The sequence below is a fragment of the Cygnus olor genome, chromosome 9 (genome assembly GCF_009769625.2).
Source record: "Cygnus olor isolate bCygOlo1 chromosome 9, bCygOlo1.pri.v2, whole genome shotgun sequence".
Lineage (NCBI taxonomy): Eukaryota > Metazoa > Chordata > Aves > Anseriformes > Anatidae > Cygnus > Cygnus olor.
This window is the reverse complement of record NC_049177.1, coordinates 2,889,554-2,909,961: the sequence shown is the minus strand read 5'-3', so window position 1 is coordinate 2,909,961 and position 20,408 is coordinate 2,889,554. Positions and strand designations below refer to the sequence as shown.

The 20,408-nt window shown below is 41.3% G+C and overlaps 1 protein-coding gene across 7 annotated transcripts in view; it reads right to left on the bottom strand.

Moving 5' to 3' along the window:
* Nucleotides 1–20,408, bottom strand: part of PID1 (phosphotyrosine interaction domain containing 1) — a 93,468-nt gene that overhangs the window by 31,283 nt on the left and 41,777 nt on the right. The window lies entirely within an intron of this gene.

Below are 20,408 nucleotides of genomic sequence, written 5' to 3'. Positions count from 1 at the left end.
GCCTGGGCCATGGCCTCACCTCTCCGAGCTGCGCCACAGCAGGATGCTCTCAGCCCTGTATCGCAGGGCTGCATTTCTGCAGCGAATGGGTGCTCTCTCCTACAAATGTGGAAGGCCGTGGTGTTTCCCTCACTTCCCTCACATCCAGGAATGCCCTGCCCAGGGCACTTTCACACCTCTGCTCCCAGTGATGTCTCAACCTGAAAGCAGCACAATGCAGAGGAGACAAGCCCCAAGGGAGAGGGCCAAGCAATATCTTTGGTGGACTAGCAGCTGCTTTAATTCCCTATGCAGCGTATAAGAGTATGGCGAGCAACCCAAACCCAGCAGGCATGTCAGGTACAAAGGGCACATTCTGCTCTCATTCAGCTCAGCCCAGCCCTTCCTGCCTCATCCCAGTCCATTCCCACAAAAACCGACTCAGAAAAATTGAAGCCCCATGACAGCATGGGTGCCTTGCTGACCACCTCTTGTTACTCTGATCGTGGAAGGTGTCACAATTCAGCACACCTAGATGACAGCAAGTCAAGAAACACTGCACAAAAGAAAAGCAAAGGACATTTTCTCAAATAAGACAGATGTGTGTAATAATAGCAATACAAGAGCAGACTGTGTACAGCACTCCAGGTTAACAGAGTTATCTGTGAACTCCTTCCTGTTGCTATTCATATTTCTGTAAGATGGGAACAACAAATTATCCTGGAGGAACAAAATTATCCCCAAATGATGACATCCTGTCAGTCGTCACGTAGCTGCACAGCCCCTCCCCTCTGTGTGAGCATTCAAAAACTTCTCTCATTCTATTTTGCACCATGTCTAATGCACACGTACGATAGGCTCATAGTTATGTGGAAAGAACTGCTTTTTTTGGCACAGTCTCCTGACTTGCTCCTATGACATCCTACATGTTCTACAGTTTCCCTTGTTCTTTCCCCCTTCAGATCACCATCACCACCCTGCTCTTTGCTGAGCTGCATTCAGCTAAGGGAAGGGAAGGGGTGGAGGAGGAGGAGGAGGAAAAGGGCCTATTTTTGGGCCCAATGCCCTCTTCCCAGGGCAAGGAGTCCAAAGACAGTGTGGGTCCTGCTGCAACATGTGCTGTGGAGTTGATGCTGCAGAAGTCCCAGGGAAACAGGAAAAACTCAGCAGTAACACGCGTCATTAAAATCCCCGCATCTTTCTGCTTCATCAGTACAGATATCCTCACCTGTACAAACACCATCTGGGGTCCCATGTTAGGAAGTTTCAGTTCAGATTATTGTCTGAATGGTTAGAAGCAGAAAAGGTGTTTTCAGCTGGATGACTTACTTTAAAACTCCCGTAACTATTCCTGCTGCAACATACTCAAAAATTATGCTTCATAGTGACTGTAAAATAGAATGAATAAACACTCTGACATCCTTGGCTCACAAGCCTTGCAGAGAAAGCAGTTGCTGAAGTCTGTGGCCCACACCATGAAGGACCTCCTTCCCTTGCCTACCTCCCACTGACCTCCTGAAGCTGCACTACCAAACCTGTGCCTGCACACGTGAAGTAAATCTTAGGCCCTCAGTCACACACAGCCTTAGGACAGGGCAGACCAACGTAACTAAGGCGTATGTAGCTGATTCATAATTGGATGCTGATGTGAGCCAAAGATGTTACGCTTCGGGTCAATCCCGGACAGACGCTTTCTTCCAGGCACAATAAAGGGGCAACCGCAGCGCTGACCACGGCCCCACGGCGTCCTGCTCGACGTGCCGAGCTGGTCCCCACCTGCCCCTGCTCGGCTGGGTTGCGAGGGGTGGCTTGGTGACAGGGGCTGGGGACAAAGCCACGAGGACCATTTTTAAATGTAGTTGTTCATTCGTGGTCAGCCTATCTTTATGTCTGTCATCTGCACAGAATTATTGCTGCTTTCAAATTTGAAACTTGGTACATTTTTATTTCAAGATGACTTTACAAGTTTTTATATGTGATATTCATTTCAACAGCACTCTAATATTGCACAACAGTCATATGATCCAGTGTGTGTGTTTTATGAGACAGACATGACACATGAAAATTAAAAACAGGTTCTTTGTCTGGAATACAGAGAGGAACCGCAGGGGGGAAAAAGAAAAAACAATGAGAGCACACGTCCAAAGATCAGGGGGGCGGAAAAAAGGGGAGGAAAAAACAGGATGAGACATCAGAGTCATTTCATCCTGCCCAGAGTGAAAACAGCTCCCATCAGTAGGGAAGACAATTCATTTGCATAAATTTACTGCAGAATGCAATTGAACTATGCTGCTGCATTTCAGGACTGGCGCTGGCGATGAGAATAGCTGTGCCCATGGTCCACTCGTTTATTAATAATTTGCAATATTCCCTTCTATGAGAACAATTTTTTAATTGCCCTTGCACTTCAAAATTATTTCCAGTAGTTATTACATCCAATGAAAAATACAGACAATTGGTTTTAGATGCACAGGATTATTTTTTAACCTGTGATTTAAACACTGGGCAGGAATACTAGGGTCAGCATTAACCCTTCAGCTGTCCTGCTTAACCAGGAGAATTCACAGGTATTTCAGATATCGCAGCCTGATCTGCATAGGCCTCTCAGACTCAGCCCCAGCCTGCAAGACTGAACCATTTGCAAGACCACCAGCAGGTTCAGTCATTTTGGTGTGCTTAACTTAGAGTATACCTGTATCACCATGCCTGTATCAAGTATTACACTGGGCACAGCATGGGCAGAGCAGGACACCTCCACCTGAGAAACGATTGCTGCAGCTGTAAGCTACAAGCTTCTGCAAGAAAACCACTTTTACATTGTTTGGCCTTATGCTACTGGCTGAGACAAAGAGGCTCTCTTTTAACCAAGTGTACTTCCCCTAGTTAAAGGGTTATAAAATTAGGTAATTTTACAGAGTTAGGTAACTTAGCAGGTGTGCATTCACAGCTACATGAGCATGAACAAAAAGAGACCAAGGTAATCAATCTCATGCTTGAAGGGTAAGAGGATCCATATGATGATCACCAGCTGAGATCAGGCACAAACTACTTCATCCCACACCCTTTTAAACACTGAGCAATTGGCCAGGTGCAGGCAATGTTTTTTTGTTTACTTTTCAGTTTCTATTCTTCAAGGCATCCACTGCTGGAGGGCAAATACAGAACAAGATGATGACGCATTTGTTCAACACCCATACAGACAGAGTCAGGAAAACACACAGCTACCTCAGCACATAAAGACGGAGGGGATGCAAAATAGTTGTACTAGCCAAATACTTTTACTTCTGCATGAAACTCAAACACATGCCGTAGGATTACCGCAAAGTAAAACATTCCTCCAAACACGTGGAATGATCCTTTGCTTTTGTCGCTTCTCTCATTGGTAATATCCCTGGAAGGTGACAGTAATGTTCTTTAGGTAAACATATGTTTGATGTATGGAGATAGACTGTTTCTCAACTGAGTTCACCTCTGTGGGGTTTGGAACAGACAATTTAAATGAATACCATCACATCCATATGCGTTTATGACAGCCTGCCTTTAAAAAAATATATTTTTAAACATAGATGTTGATTTTATGGGGAACTCAATGCCAAGCAGCAAATAAGTATAAAGATACATAACAAAAGAACAACATTTCCTATAATGGAAAAAACAAAACAAACAAAAACATGGAAACAAAATCCTAAGTCATTTTTATAACTTCTGTTCATAGACTACTCAGGAGACACAATATGCAGGACAGACAGCAAAGGGGCCTTGCACCGCATACACAGCTACGCCAACTGCAGTAGCAAATGAGCATTTCTACCAGTAAATGACTTCTACAGTGCTATTGGGCTTCTTGCATATGCAAAAAAAAAAAATCAGAAAATAAGAAGGCGCCAAGAGAATTATATGACCGCTGTGAATTTTCAAATTGTCTTTCACAACTTCTCTTCTTAACTTTAATAAAGAATGTATTTCTTCAAGTATCTGTGTATCTACACAACTTCAGACGCATGCTTAGCAAGGGTATGCTGTTAATGGATAGAAAAGACAAGAAAACAAACAGGAGACATAAAATGCAACAGTACCCTTCAGACAAATCTATCTACTACCAGTATCAAAGGAAGATTCATCATGACTTCAAAACAGGAATAAGAACTGTATCTAAAACTATGATGAAAAAACAGCTTCCAGACAGTGACAGAGCAGGGGAGCTGCTGTACAAACAGGATCTACTATATAAGTAAATTGACTTAATTGAACCTACATTCACTGACACTCGAGTTCAACACTAAACTGCTTGCTTCGTGCTCTCCACTGATGCTGAATATCACAGAAGACACAGCCTGTTTTTCTCATCCCAGAAGAGCAATCAATCTCTATTCAATCTACAGAAAATGACAGAGAAAAAAAGGCAATAACCAATTTTCTTCATGGCGCTCTGCAAAGAGGAACAAAAGGGCCCCAAGATACTATTATTTCCATGGGCTTCAAAAGAGAAAAGGAAGATGATCCTTATAATGTTCATAATTTATTTCTTTGTTTTTGAAAAACAAAATAAATTGGAAAATTATTTGTTTGAACTAATCTTTTGGAAATTTTGTTAAAGGACTTTCACAGTCATAAATGTGAAACTACCATCTCCAGCCAATGCTACTTGTCTGAGACAAAACCGTATTGTATCTGCTTCTTTCATCCCTCCCCCATGTTGAAGTAAACCAGGTAAATTAATTTTGATTTATAGAAACCATGAGGATTTAGTCATGGTATCAAAGCCAGAGTGCATTGCTATATACCCAGCATAACCACAGTCCTAGTTTTTCTGTATGACCTCCACAAAATAATTCAGAGATATACAGCATTATAAGGCCAACGTCTGTATCCTCAGTGCAAAATCTGAAATCTAAATTGAAGGTGACTCTCAGACCCATCGCCTGCCTGAATCTTTTCATTAGGTGTGCAAGGCAGCTGGACCCAGGAACAAGTCAGGGAACGGGGTATTATTCACACCTTGTAAGGGAACCAGGACAAAAGGAGTCAATACTATCTTATCCTTCTTTTATGTTTAGAACAGGGAGAGAATGAAACTGTGGATTAAGTTAATAGCAACATATACACTATTTGTGAGGAATGCATGGTGTTTCTTTGGTTTCATTTTCTCCTAAAGAGCCCCAAATTTTACACTTGGGAACAGCAGCCTGAGCCATGGCTTTTTGAGACACCAAATACGGACCTTAAATACCTTAGACGTGTGTTGATTACGTCAAGCTGTTCCAGACATGAAACGCTTGTGGCTTGCTTCGTGCTATACAGAGATGGCCATAATCATTTATATCATCTGGGCACTCAGAAGAAGAAATACAAACCAGATTTCACTTCATAGAATATGAATAGTATATCTCCTATAACAAAACATTTAGGGTTTGTGTGTGGATTTTTGTTTTGTTTTGTTCTTTGTTGTTGTTTGTTTGTTTGTTTGTTTTTTAAACACTCCTCTCACCTTGGAGAGACTTAAAAGAGTGCTTTATGTTACAGTGCTGGAATATCAGAGTTAATTCCACAAGTTTAGTGCAGTTGATGTAGAATTGTACTGCTATAAAATGAATAAAATATACTTCCAAATATACAACACTATTAAAAATATCTTCATAACTGTATAATCAGGCAGCACTTTCCGCCTTTCACCATCACCTGACACCTTAACGTGTTTCATGTTATTCTGCCATCAGCTTTAGGAGAATTAATTGGAAAGATAGCCCCGAGACCTGAACCAACACACCAGCTTAACCAAACCCCAGTGTAAAACCACAAGGCCTTTCTAGCTCATTTACAATGATGAACCTCATTTTACCGTCAGTCATACCACCTGTCAGCTGGAAATAAAGAAATGCCATTCATATCTTGAGGCAACAGTCAAGCACAACTGCAGGATGATTTGTATATATACTGTCTGATTTCAATGGGAGCACTAGGTAACAGGGAACTAGGTAGCTTTTTCTACAAAGGCCCTTCCCCCTTATAACAACCCTCAAAAAAAAAAAAAGGTAGAACTTATTTCTCACACTGGAATCTTTATAAGAAAAGACCCTGCACTTAAGGGTGACATTTCAGACACCTCCCTCACAACTAAAGCCTGCAGTCTCTCCCACTTCTCCACCTTGCACGTGTGACGGGGACAGAAAACACAAACACCATAAAGTCACAAAGCAAGGTACTGAGCTTTCATCCAAGGATCAGGTTATGCCACTCGGTAACTACCAAGTTTGCCACATATTTGGGTGTTTTGGCTGCACTTTCTTGGCCCAAAAAGACAACATGGAAATAAGATTGCAGACCTTTAAGTGGCTGCAAACTTCAGAGAATGCAATGAAGGACATTTGCTCATTTCACATACAGGACTGAATTTGGCATGCCTGCATTTTTGCATTGTCATGCACTCAGAAGAAGAAAGCATTTTTTTTTAAAAAAAAAAGGCAGTCTTTTTTTTTTTTTCTTGAGAAGAAGGCAAGGCTTTCTTTCATGTACCTGGAAATGTCACTCTTTGCATATGAAATTATCTAAGTACATCAAGAATGCACTTGAAGTTGAAAAGTCAATTAATGTACATATTACTTACTTTTTATAGCTGTCCTTCATGTAATAAAACTTATTTCTATCCCATACACTGTTTAAAGGCATTGCTTCATGAAAGATGTTCTAAAACATACCACATAATCGCTGCTGTAATTTCTCTGTTGAATTTATGCTGTATTTTGTTTTCTGAGTGAAGGCAGTGCTGCCTTGCAAAGACAGATAGGACAGGATGGAACTGAACTACCTTTGATTCTCTGTGCAGCTACAGATTAGTCACTTGACCTCCCTGATCTCTACTCTACCCGTGTGTATAATGGTGCAACTCTGCACAGGATTGTTATGAGAAGTAATTAACTGACACTAAAAGGCTTTGAGACATGCTCAGTAAAAATTATTTCTATAGAAGTGCATATGCATAAAGTGCTAATTGATGCCAGCTGGCCTTTCATCCTGGGCAGTAAAAACAGCTTTTTACCACACACATTTTGTTTTGTGGGCACCAGCAGTATGCTTTTCATTTCTAATGCCTGGGTTTTGCCTTAAAACACACCAACCATTTGATTTTCAGGAATACTGCTATTTGGAGAATGATGCAGCAACATATTTCAAAGATTACCTTTAACTCTGCATAGGCAAGAAGTAACACCCTTCAAACCAAGAAATGAATCCTATTTGCAATGTACAGTCCTAGATTCAGGACTTTGCATCTTGAAGGGTCTAGAGTGTCCTCTTCATTTCCTGTATGAACCAGACAATCAAGTTACAATAGCCCTTGAAACAAAGCTGCTGTTCCTGGACTGGCTTTACACGACATGGCATATCTTAATTTGATAAGTAATTATTTTTCTTTTGATTTTCCCTCTATGCTGTAAAAAACACTGTGTTTTCTGGAACCCCTCCCCTGCTGCAAAAATTTGGATGTGCTCCACCTGCTTATGCTTGCTGATAGAAGCCAGAGGAATTTTTACTTCATCTGTTTCACAGATGCTCAGACTCTTTGCTCAAGACATGTCACACAAAAATGTCTCCAAAATAATTAGCAGGATTTCAGTCGGCTTGACTGTGCTGGCTGCATGTAAGGTAAAGCTCAGACAGCTCTTAAGAAATGGCAACTCTGAAATGACCGTCTGGGACTTTAGCAGCACTCATTTAAATCTTCCCGTGTGACACATTTATAGTTTTCCATGTAGTCAAAAGGGCAAAAGGGTTGGTATGCAGAAAGCTGCTACAATGTGAGAAACATCGTGCACTTCTGTAACCTCGTGCACTCATAGTCACATAAAAGTAATTGATAATGGAAAGCAATGATGGAATCTAAGTCAAGAGGGGAGAAAATTACAGACGTCTGCAATCAAAATCTCTATGTCTCACTCCAAAGTAAAATTCACCATCGATTGAGGACCATACTGGAATAAAAACAAACTTATGAAATGTATTGCAAAGTAACATTTTAATATTTAATTGGAAGATGCGCTTCCCTTGGCCGTTTGCCTTGCAGTACAACTGTCAAGTGGGGCGCTTGACCATCCATCATGAGCCTGCCCCTGCCTTGCTGCTCTTCACCCATCCCCAGTGTGCCACCAGCCTTGCCATGGCGAATCAAATAATGACTTCATTGCAAACTGAGGGCACACTGACAAATGTAAAGAGACAGCAAGAGCGCCTCACAATTGTTCACAAGGCTCCTGCTACAAAGTCTAGAGGCTAAATTACTTCTCTCCTCTGGTTTCACAATAGACTTTCACAATATGAGTCCTCAGGTTTCACAATGTAGGACTCATAAGCTGAAAGTCTTTTGCCTGAAATGATAGGAATTTAATTCCCATTGCATAATCTCTGGATGAGAGTACTTCAGATGGCCACGAGTCACCGATAGCCAATTTCACCTTACAGTGATATGCAAGCACCCTCCAAAAGGGCCAGCAAGATGGACCTAAGGGAAGGGTGGGCTGCTGCGGCCTGCCCTCCACGCCAGGACACCTTGAGCATTCTCCTTTGGTACTTTCTCGGGGGGACAGCAAGGCTTTTTACTGTTGACTTATTTAACTTCTTGTGAACACAAAAGCTACTGGAAAGATGAGAAAACATATCTGAATTAAGTTTCAGGACTTAATCAGGAGGCAAGAAACATCAAGACAGGCTCCAAGGAGCTTTCTCTTGTCAGCTCGGGCATTGCTGTTTTGCAGCCACTGCACAGAGACAGCCATTCCTGTGGCAAGGCCTGGGCGCTGCAGGCCCACACAGCTCCTTCCCCTGCACTACCATGGCCGTTACATCCAAGAGGCTGCAACACAGCCCCGCCATAGCCATGAGGCAGGCCTAAGCATCTCTGACCTGCAGGCCCGATGGGCTCAGGCAGGCCCACCTGCAGCTGCCATATAGCCTGGGGCAGCCCCATCCTGGCCAGGCAGCCTGGGGAGGCACACAGGAGTCCCAAATCTGGGGTCTCTTGCTCACCTCCTACTTCATTTATTTATTTAAAGCCAAGCTCAGTCACCAGTAATGCCTACCAAACTCACAACCTGGAAAGCTGACACAACTTCAGCTGCTGAGCAAGACAAGGCACAGAAATCCCCAACACATTTTTTTTGTGAGATTTTATTTAGTGTGTGTATATATAAAGATATATATATATATATATATATATATATATATCTTTATCATCTTTAAAGACCACATTGGCTAATGTAAATGTGCACAAGAGCATTCAGGTGTGCAACACATCAGGTGTCAGACATTTATTAGATTGATATCAGATATTCCAACTTGGGAATGCAGAGTCACAATCTGTTTGCCTTGTATAAAGACCTTCAAACATAACTCCAGGCAAGCTGTGTGGGTAAAAAACACACCTCCCTTTAAATCACTACAAGATGCTTCATGCAATAAAAAGCATTTCAAGAATCATTTAATCATTAAATATTTTTAACACCTAAGCCTAATAACAAATGACAAACAGCACTGGTTCACATATCCTGTATTCAATTACTCTGATTTCATTAACAGACTACTTTCAATCATCAGGAATACCAAGCCACATGTCGAACTAGAAGCACAAGTTTTTCAGATTACATAATTTAGCATAGCAGCCAAGTCAAAGGAAGTACACCAATTAATACCATGGTAAAAACCAACCCCAAAACTGCATCTTATGGCAATTCCCACAGTGATTCTAGGCAGCATGATTACAAACAGCTGAGAAAGGTAAATTATGTTATTGCGCTATATTGAAAGCATGTGTCAGATGAATCAGCGCACAGGAATTACTCCCAGCCTTATAGATAATTCAGTCAATGAAGCACCTTCCATAAAGATCTAGAACCAGCTTTTCTGTTCATCCTGTCCTACAGAATACCCAGAGTCACCTCAAGAACATTCTCAAATAATCATGAGACAGATATTATCTTACCTTATTTCATTTTTTTTCCTTATCTCCTCTCCAGTTTCATACTCAACTACACCAATCTTTACATTGATCATTCTCTGACCTTAGAGATATTAATTTAAATCTTTGTTTCTGACTTGAAGCTTGCTTTTTTCCCTCCTGTTTTCTCTTTGCTACCGAAAAATAAATTGTCGGCGGGGAGGGGGAGCACCAGAACACACACACACACACAAAGTAAAAGACCCTGAGGATGAAAAAAATCCAACCAAATAACTATTCATTAACAAACAGTTCAATGAATTTTATAAAGTAGCAAACATTTTCACAGAATCACAGAATGTTAGGGATTGGAAGGGACCTTGAAAGATCAGCTAGTCCAATCCCCCAAATTTTCAACTTATTCTCCTTCCAAAATTTGCTCATTTATATTAAAGTAGTTCCTTCTATTTGTAATGTTTGTATATGGGCCCTTATTAAATAAGAGGTCATCCACATCCCAAGTTTGTTATTAATTATCAAGTGCAGGTCACTGCCATGCCATTTAAATCTTGAGAGCATTTAAATCAGAAGACTATATCTTATATATCTATATACTTATACTATTATTATAGTATAATACCTTATACTATATCTTATATATAAGACTATATGGCTTTACAGACGAAAAAAGAGCATGCTGAATTAAGACCATCTTCCAGCTGATTAACTCATTAATTTCCTCCCAGCGTGCTATGCTCTAACAACCAGACAACAATCCTGTTACCTAACAGGCATGTGAACATTAGCTCCTGAAAAGGAGTAGATTGTACTCTCACTGGCTATAAAACAGTATCCAGTTCTATCAAGGTTCTACCAAGGTTCTACCAATTCAACCTTGTAATTTTTTGCTGACTTTCACAGATAACAACTTGATAAACTTAATTCTAAATTGACATTGTCCGTGAAATTCAGCATCTTATTTCAATGACAGTATGTATCATTCAACAGGATCGTGCTGTGATTAAAGGCAAATACCAGAGATTCTTGGATTGATAGTACAAGGGAAGTTCATACCAACAGTACTTACAGGTTTTTCCAAACCAGGCTGTCTCCTGAAGAAAGGAGACAGATCAATTTTAAAGGAAAAAAAAAATCATAACTCTGTTGCACTTGTTATTCCTATACAAGCTAGAATTGTAGAGAAGAAATCTTACTGAATTTCCACAAGCCTGAAGTCTAATATTCACAGCAGACTGCAATAAAGGTAGGTCAGCAATACATAACATATAGCAAAAGTCTTTAAATTGCCCAGAAGTATGCTGTAAAAATGGCTATTGTTATAAACATTTAATTAAATATGCAATCTTTCATGAAACAAACAAACAATACTTCTGATACACTGTCATACATCCCCAGGAATGGAAAATTTTCCTTCCTCTTTCAAGCTAATATATTTATACTTTGTTCTGCATCGCAAGCTATATTGCAATAGTACAAGCAATTACTCCTGGGATCAACAAAAAACAGAGGTGGCACACATAGGATTCTCTTCTCCAATTATATCTTTTTTTTTTTTGATTGCAACATTAATCTACAGTCCCGCAGCCTGTGCATCATAAACGAGGCCAGTGGAGGAATGGATCTGTAATTCAATCCAATTTCAGCCTCTTTTTTTTTTTTATTTGGCAATGTCATTTACTTCAGTGGGAAGCTTTGGGCACCCAGGATCAGCTCCGAAATAAAAACTGATGGCTTTGGGCATAGTACAGCTGTAAACAGAGATTACGTATTCCTTAGAGGGTCATGTTGGCTCAAACCAGTGTGAACATCAGCGCCCAGTGCCAAATGCAAATTTTGCAGTATTCTAATGGAAATCAAAGAAACAATATCCATGGCTTCAGGGGAAGAGCTACACAGAATACCTCCACAGAATAAGCACTAAGCACGCACGTCTTTGTTGCAAAAAAAGCACTGCCTAAAAAGATCTGCCAACAGCACTCGCAGCCCATTCCTCCCGCTGCAAGGATACGAGGGAGCAACAGCCACTGAACCAGAAGTTCTTGGGTTTTGTAAGAGAACAGCATCACATGCTATGAAGGAAGGGTGCCTTCTCCCGAACGCCAGCTCACAGCAGGGCCCTATATGCCTCTGAGCACCGCAGAGAAGCGGGAGCCTCCCTGAGCCCGCCAGCCAACCGCAGCGGTGCCGCTCAAGTCACAACTCCACATCCCGCTGAAACAGCCTAACCACCACAGAAATGTCGCTCAAGGACGCACTAGAACAAAACAATCGTCAGTGACTGCAGCATCTGCTCGCATAACCACTATAATAAATTTCAATCTCATTTTAATTTTTATATGTCAAAAGCTATTAAGTCTTAGAGATTTGAACCTTAATATTATGGAAGCAATTAGCTCCTGTGACCAGAAGGCCTTGCCTGAGCAATTGTGATGAGCCCAATATTTCCTACAGCACAAGAAATAAACATACTAACAGAACTGCAGCTATCTAGGACCTTTCCATTGCCCCATGCTTCAAACTGGTGTCTTGGCTATGTGCCAGGCTGCACAAGGCAGAATTTTCTCCTTTAAGGGCACGCACCATATGATACTAACAGCCAGGTAATTGAAGATTACATCCTAACACAGGAAATTTCGTATTTATTAAGTTTTAAATACTTCCATCAGCAGATAGATAAATTGTTTTAAAATACCCAAATAATCTGTGAGAGAACACTCCTCTGGTATGCTACCTCCTATGATGACAGCCATGGTTACACAACAGCTGTAAGTACCTTGAAGACTGGGATTTCTATAACTGACAAAACACACATTGGGTTCCAGGATAGAGAAGTATTCACTGGAGTATCGTGCACTGAAGAAATTGCATTAATACACATTACTTTTTATTACCTTGTTTCAGTCCATTACTACTTAACAGAATTATGCATTTTTAATTTTCACCATCTTTTGTAGTGTTCCTGTGACACATTTTATCTGTGGAACAGTGTCCCCATCAAGCCTTCCCCCAGCACCAGTGAGCTGATCTGACTCTGCAACCAGGGCTGTTGGCTGGGAATGGCCAGCCTGAACAGCAGGGGACAACAGAGCTATTTAGAAAGTGTTTTTAGGATCTTTCTGGGTGAGAAATCCTACAGAAATACAAGTTATACACGCAAGCTGCTGCTGAGCATTCACCAGCACGCAGTGCCTGTCTCCTTGCTACCACACAAGTCTTCCAGCTGCGTTTACAAGCAAGGGTGAAATTCAGGAATGGCTGGTGCTCATTCTCAGCCAAGTCACAGGAACTATTTTCAATTTCTATATATCTGTATTTTACACAGTGCTCTCTCCTTCCACACCTAATTGAAATATAAACTGTTTAGTGCCTTGTTTTGCATTAAGGGGTTGAATTTAGACTACTTCTGCTGATAAATATCATTTGCTAACAAAATTAAGGGTTGATGACTTCCAATTCAAGCTTTTGTTAAGTCAAACTCAACTAATACCATCAAAGCTCTCAAGGCATAGGACGTACTCGATTCCAGCCAAAGGGACTTTTGTTTATGTTACCAATACTTTCCCCAGGCTGCATATCATGCATTATTTCCGTTTTCTTTATTTGCTGCACCTGCCTCCGGGAGAGAACTAGGGGTGTGAAATGAAATATGATGTACAAGGTGGTTGTGCAAGCCATATACTACATGTACCAACTGGAGGAGTAAAGCATAACGTCCTAATGGATGCTGTGACTTTATTTCCCCGTGTTTTTCAAGGTTTTATTTATTGTTTAGAGGACATTTTCTGCAGCCTGCTGCCCATGAGAGTGGACTTGGACACACATATCTGAGCAAAGTCTGGCTTACCGGAATGAGAGTGCTCTCACTGCGGTGTGACATTTCTGCCCCTATTTCTTCAAAGCAGTGCTGTCTGGAGGCCACTCTCCATGCAAAGCCAGGGACCCTGGGCCTTGCTCCCAGGAGGGGCTAAGGAGACCCTCAGCATCCTAACAGCCAGGACTTGCTGGGTAACACAGACCTGAGCATCATCTGCATGGTCCACAGCAATTGGAAGCCTTTCTACCCAGCTACCCAGCCCAAGGCGCTGGTGACAACAAAATCCTCTCTTCTTCCCTGGGGTGTGCATGACCATGTTCATTAAACTCTCTACGAAACCCAGTTCACTTCCTAACTTCACTCGCAAGATGCCCAGCAAAAGCCCTGAGCTCCCTTATTCTTGAAGGAAATCCCAAGGGAACCAGAGGGAGCAAGGCCTGCATCCAGGGCACCTCAAGTCCTGCACTGATGCAGGGCAGGTCCCAGAAATCCTCCTGTTCTCTCAAGGTGATTTTCTTACTCATTTTGTGGAACTCCCTAAAATGGTTTTAACAGGCACATTCATCAGTAAAATCCAAAAATAAATAGAAATAGGGAAAACTGTTTTCCTTTAATTAACCTGCATACATTCAGAGCAAAATTACTCCACCATATGTAGAAAACAGCCATATACTTTTTCCTCTAAAGGTGATTAAATCAGAAACACAAAGCTGACTGTGAAATACAAGACCATTTTCAGATGGGATATAAGAACTTCCCGAATAACAAGATGCCCTTTACTTGAACCATGGCTGGAAAAATGTCAGTGGTGCAAACGTTATGGAAAAAAAAATACCACCAGCATATCTGACAGGACATAACTTACACTGCCCTCAGAATATGTTAGTCTTACAATGCCACTTCGCCAGTAAGCAAATAAAATTACACCAAAATACACCCAACACAGCAAAACTGAACATTGCAGAATGTCCTATTGAAAGCAGGCTCAGTTTAAGATTTAATAAATGTTTTAGCCAATTTATATTCTCCACCTAGGACTCCTGGACTTCAGGAAATGAAGCATTATGACATTTTAACAACATTCTCCACTTCCATCTACCCTTCATATTTCTATTAGCTCTTCTGCACTCATTTAAAGCATCAATCCTCACTGACGTAAATGGGCTTTCCGCACATGAAATAAATAAAATATGCAAGAGTGCTGAGCTTCAGGGAGGATCTGAGAGCAGCCAGTGCCAGACATCACAGAGCATGTACTGTGTGAAGATTGCTGCCGTCCTGCAGGGCACCCCATCATGCTCTCAGTGGAGCAAAAGCCGCTGTTAACTTCATAGGTGCAGGAGAGGACCCAGCCATTTGGTCATGCATTGACAAAGAAAGGACCACATTCAACTCTGTTTTTAATAGTAGAACAGGACTTGGCCAAATTGTTGTGAAGCACTCTGGGATGCAGTCACGTGAAAGGCTTCTGCAAGTACTTTACTCTTCCCTAACTTCAGTATTTTTTTTTGGTTTTTTTTTTTTTTTGTTTGTTTGTTTTTCCATTTCTGCAACACTACATTAAGAAAAAGTAAATAAAATACTTTGTCTTCATATAACTTACTTGTTGTAGCATTAATTTATTTGATGAACTCCACTTTTGGAAAACACATCATTAAAGACTCTTTGTCTCTCACCAATGAGCACTATATCTAAAGATACTGAACCTATTAACATCTGCCCCATGCAAGAGTTCACACACATCCCGTTACCTCATTTGATGAGGGGCAGAAGTGGAAAAACAAGATAGACTAATAGAAAAATGCTCTCTTCATAGTACAAAATATGTAACGCTTAAGGATAATAACAGAAAGCCTCTAATGAACCAAGACAAAAATAAGCTATGTGCTTCACATTCACATTAAATATGGTAGAAAACAGTACACTCGGGAGTGATGGTATGGTTTAGCTTGTTTCACTTGTTTAATCTGTATCTTTGTTAAAGTTAATGGCCATCTTAATGTTACAGGCTTACAAAATAGTAACGAAGACCAGCCAGCTAGCTGGACTTGTATTTACAGCTGGGTAAAGCTGCACTCAAGGCAATAATTCCTGACCACGCGATAGCTGGAAAGAGAACCATTTTTATTAAGCTTTATTAGGATAAACTGAGGTGGTTTTAAGAGTACGTGCAGCTTCCAGCCAGCTATGATTTGACTAGTCAAAACAGCAATAAATGTTTAAGAGGAGCAAGGTATATAAATCCTCAATGGAAATTTAAATAAAACACTGGATCATTAGCCATCAATTTATATCTTCTGGATTTCCCCATCTCAGGAAGTCTTCAGGCACATTTTCAACCTTTTTGAGCCAATATGTTGGTATGAACAATAAGGAACACCTTGGTTTATGGGTATGGAAATGAGACACAACGTTTGTGTTAATTTTGACTGATTCATTGTCAAGACACAAACCACAACCTACGCTCACTAACAGCACAGCAGAGGGGAGCCATCCACCTACTCTTTGACTAGCCAGAGCAAAAATTTGGGGTTTGGGAAGCAAAGAGGAAAAGGCACAAGGCCGGGGTTGCCACCTGGGAGGATGCTTCAACAGTTGGGGTGTTTTCCAAATGCTGAGGGGGCACCAGGCCCAGGAGATGGGGAGCACACTGGGATGGACCAGCTGGCTCCTGAAATTGAGAGCAGTGATGCATGGCTGTGCTGATTAGGACAGGACACAGGACAGAAATGCTGGACAAAATGGCTTAAGAACTTGGTCTAAAGGAAAAAAAAACACAAGTATTTAAGTTTTAAAACCGCACGACTAATAAAAGCAGCAACAGCATTAATAAATTTGCTGTAGAGGCATTTAGGGTAGAGTAGAACTGGGTTATTTTACAAGTATATGGTAAGAGACAGCCCTGCTGCAAGGCCTTTGCAATCAAAATTAACAAGGCAGAATATCAAAAATAGGCAACAACATCTGAGCAGACATTATTCCTAAATGACTCTCTCACACAAAGAATCAGAGTCAGGCCTAGCAGGGCAATTTTAAGACAAAGTTTTACTTAGTTAAATAAGTATTCCAATGAAAAACATCATATTTCTAGGGAACATAATCAGATCACTATCAATATCACTTTCTATTCATCCCACAAACTCATTATGAGCTTTTACCTCACAGCCTACATGCCACTCTCTGCTACTCTGGGGTAAATGCCATCGCTCATACCGTTTGGGGGCAGTTTCACATGCAGAGATTTATTAGCAGTGTCCATATTGTCTCTAAAGGTGGAAGTTACTTGTGGGACAAGAACAAAAATGGGTGAAAGGCAGAGAGACAAAAGGGAGCAAAACGGCCTGGAGTACAGGAGCCGGAAAGCGGAGATGCTACGTGGTGCTAGCCGCTGGCCCCACAGCTGCACCAGGGAAGCCCAGCTGTGGGCCACGGTCCCTTCCTCCTGCACACACATGGGGTAAAACGCACTGCAGTCACGAGCAAGCTTAGCAGCAAGTTTAGCATGGGAACCTTTTTCTTTCTTTTTTTTTTTTTTTTTTCCTTGTAAGCAAAATGATTAAGCTATACAAAAAGACCAAATTCCATTTATTGGTATTAATCCTTAGCTGTTTTTTTTTAAATATGTACAAGATTTGATTTTAAAACACCAGTATTGCTGTAATGCAATGCATGCAAATTGACTAAATCTTGTTTAGCAATCTTAAACTAAGATATACCACCATAGAAATTTCAACATCATACCTTCCACAAAGCCTGAATAAATAACCTTAACAACTGAATGCAATAAGACAGGCGAGCAATGTGTATCGTGCCTGTAAACACCACATCATGAATATATGTTTTGCCATTTAATAAAAGCATCCTCTTAAGAATGTAATTATTTGCACTGTTTATGTTTCTCTCATCTCAGCCTCCCATGCTGCTGAAAAAAGCTTATCCACTGGTGGGAACTGAAGGAATAAGATCACGTTATCCAGGTGGATTACAGCCAGCTACTGATTATTCAGCACTAACTTCACTTTGAAGAGCCTTCCAATATTAAAAAAAAAAATGCTAAACCTATGGCACCACTTGAAAAATCGGAGGCACCATTTTTAACCTCTGTCCTTTTGCATTAATACAGCAGTGCCTGGAAAAGCTACAGCAATAGAGAGGGAGTCATTCAGGCAGTTCCCTTCACACCAGCACCATAGCTGAAACGGACAGAAATCATGAAGCATTAGAATCAGCGTAAGCCAGTAAGGACATTAAGGAAGAATAAAACACACAGAACTTAAACAAAATCTGTTAAAAGTCACAGAGAAAGCACACATTTCTGAGCAGACAGAGACTTATTTTCTGGAGGGGTTCCAGATTTTCAGTTTCCATCTGGCAGTACTTAGTGCTGTGATAAGGCAAGAGGAAGTTTCCAGCTGCAACACAAGAGCACACCACGTTTGACACGAAAGACCTGCAAGTCAGACAAACACAGTCAAATCAAAATCCTTAGGATCTCAACAAGGACAGACACATTTTTAAATGCATCTAAATGGCACTCATGCCTGTATACACAAACATGTTCAATTTAAATAACAGCAAATTAGGAGCCCGTGATTGAAAACGTGGTCCAGCTGGGAAGAATAGAAGATTTGTTCTTACTGTTTTGTGTCCTTCTGAAGCACAAGGTGGTTTAGCTTAAGCTGAGACTTGCTATTTACAGGTTTACAGTAAGCCAGTTGGGATTTTTCATTCTTCAGGCCAGCTACCACCAATGATGCTTGGTGCTCCAGCATTCACAAACCCCACGTCCGTTGTAGGGAAGAAGCAGGCAGCATGTGGGGTCTCAGCCATGGCTGGGATTCCTCCAGGGCCCAAGACCTGCCTCCCACCTAACATACACCATGGCTCAAACAAAAGCAAATGACCCTTCACAAGGGTCTGAATGCTTTATTGAGCCCAGGAACCCTGCTGAGTGGGACTGTGACGGTGCAACCCCAGAGTGTGGGTCTGTCACTCCCCATTTGCAAACACAGCTGGTGTGGAATGGAGGTGAAGGAGGGCAAGAAGATGCCCCCTGGGATCTGCAGCCTTCGAGTCAACTGCTGCCTTAGTGAGCGACCAGCATCACAAGCTCTGAAACATGTGAACATACAGCCCTGCGCTGCAAATCAATGCAAACAGTATCTGCTCTCTCCTGTTTGGTGAAATCACGCCAAGTCTGGCAGGGTGGGAATGGCGACAGTGCAGCCAGCCCAGGCAGGCAGGTGTGGACGTGCAGTGATGGGAGGAATGAGTCTGAAGCCTTCTGCTGTAAGTAAAAAATGTATTTCAGGAAACACAATGGCAGTGAAGTTGCATCAGATCTGGAACTGCGGAGGAACGGGAAGCATTTTTTTCATTTATTTAACTTTCCAGATTTTGTGGGGGTTCTGCCTGAATTAAAGCAAGACATTTCTCTGCTATTCTTAAAGCCATCACATTCAATTACAGAATGAGATTGGATCTCAGCAGAGAAGTTTTGTTTCTTTGGGATTCAGCAGCTAATGCTGAATGAAAGAAAAAGAGAAGCTTGTCTTGTGATGAAAGGACAAGGAAAAGAGCAATCACATAAGAAAACCAATGCCCAGACCTCTGAACAGCAAAGCAATTGCATGTGTCAAGTTCCCATAACATGATGGTGCCAGCTGAGGCTTATGTTAAAACAGTGCAATAAAACGAGATGTCTGAAGCCTCTGTCAGAAGAATGATGCTATCTCATTAATGGGATTACACAGAAAAATTGGAGGAATTTCAGTCAAGAGGAGTAAAACGATTAAGGATCAAAAGAGCATGACTCATGAAAGAAAGTAGAAACTGGGTACTTCACTCTAGCCTGAAAAGCTTATGTCTCCAAACCGGGGAAGCTCAGTGGTACCAGCAACACCCCAGCATCTCCCCCAGTTATGCCTGGAATAACAGTGATGCATCAGACCCCATAGAGCGAAAACTCATAAAATATTGGCTTTGTTATGGCAACACTATTATCACTTCACTCAGCAAGAAACTAATAATCAGAGGGGAAAGAGGAGAGAAAGGCTAATTACCTAGAAATAGCTGGAGGATGTAAGCTCCCTTAGAGAAGAATATATTTAGTCAGGGGGAAAAAAAAATTAAAAGATTGTGACTAGAGAGACTGGGTAAAATTGGAGCACTTCAGTTAACAACTACAAAGGATTTCTTAGCCATAGGAACAACATACGTGTGGAATCATCTTCCCAAGCAAAGTGCTGGAACTCACAATTGTTGAATTGATAAACGGAGGCTGGCCATGTCCCCAAAACCATCCCCGTAATGCTCTGGCACTGACAGGAGGTCAGTGGCTACTGACTGGCTACTGGGGGAAGGGAAGAAAAAACTGGTACAGGCAGGAAAAGGGGAACATTGTGGCAGCAGATGTTCCCTAGTCACCACTACTATGATATATTGCATGAAAAATAAATGAATAAATAAAAAAGACCTCTAAATATAGAATGAGATTTTCCTCACGGAGTGGTTCAACGTCTCTCTGCAATCCGTCTTTTCAGTTCAAGGACTATAGGTTAAATAAAAAGGCTCATTTAAATTCTGCACACATTCACAGAGGTAAACTGATTTCAGAAAGCGTTATTATGTTTGAACTCTCTCTCAATAGGGGTGAAAATCAGACACTTT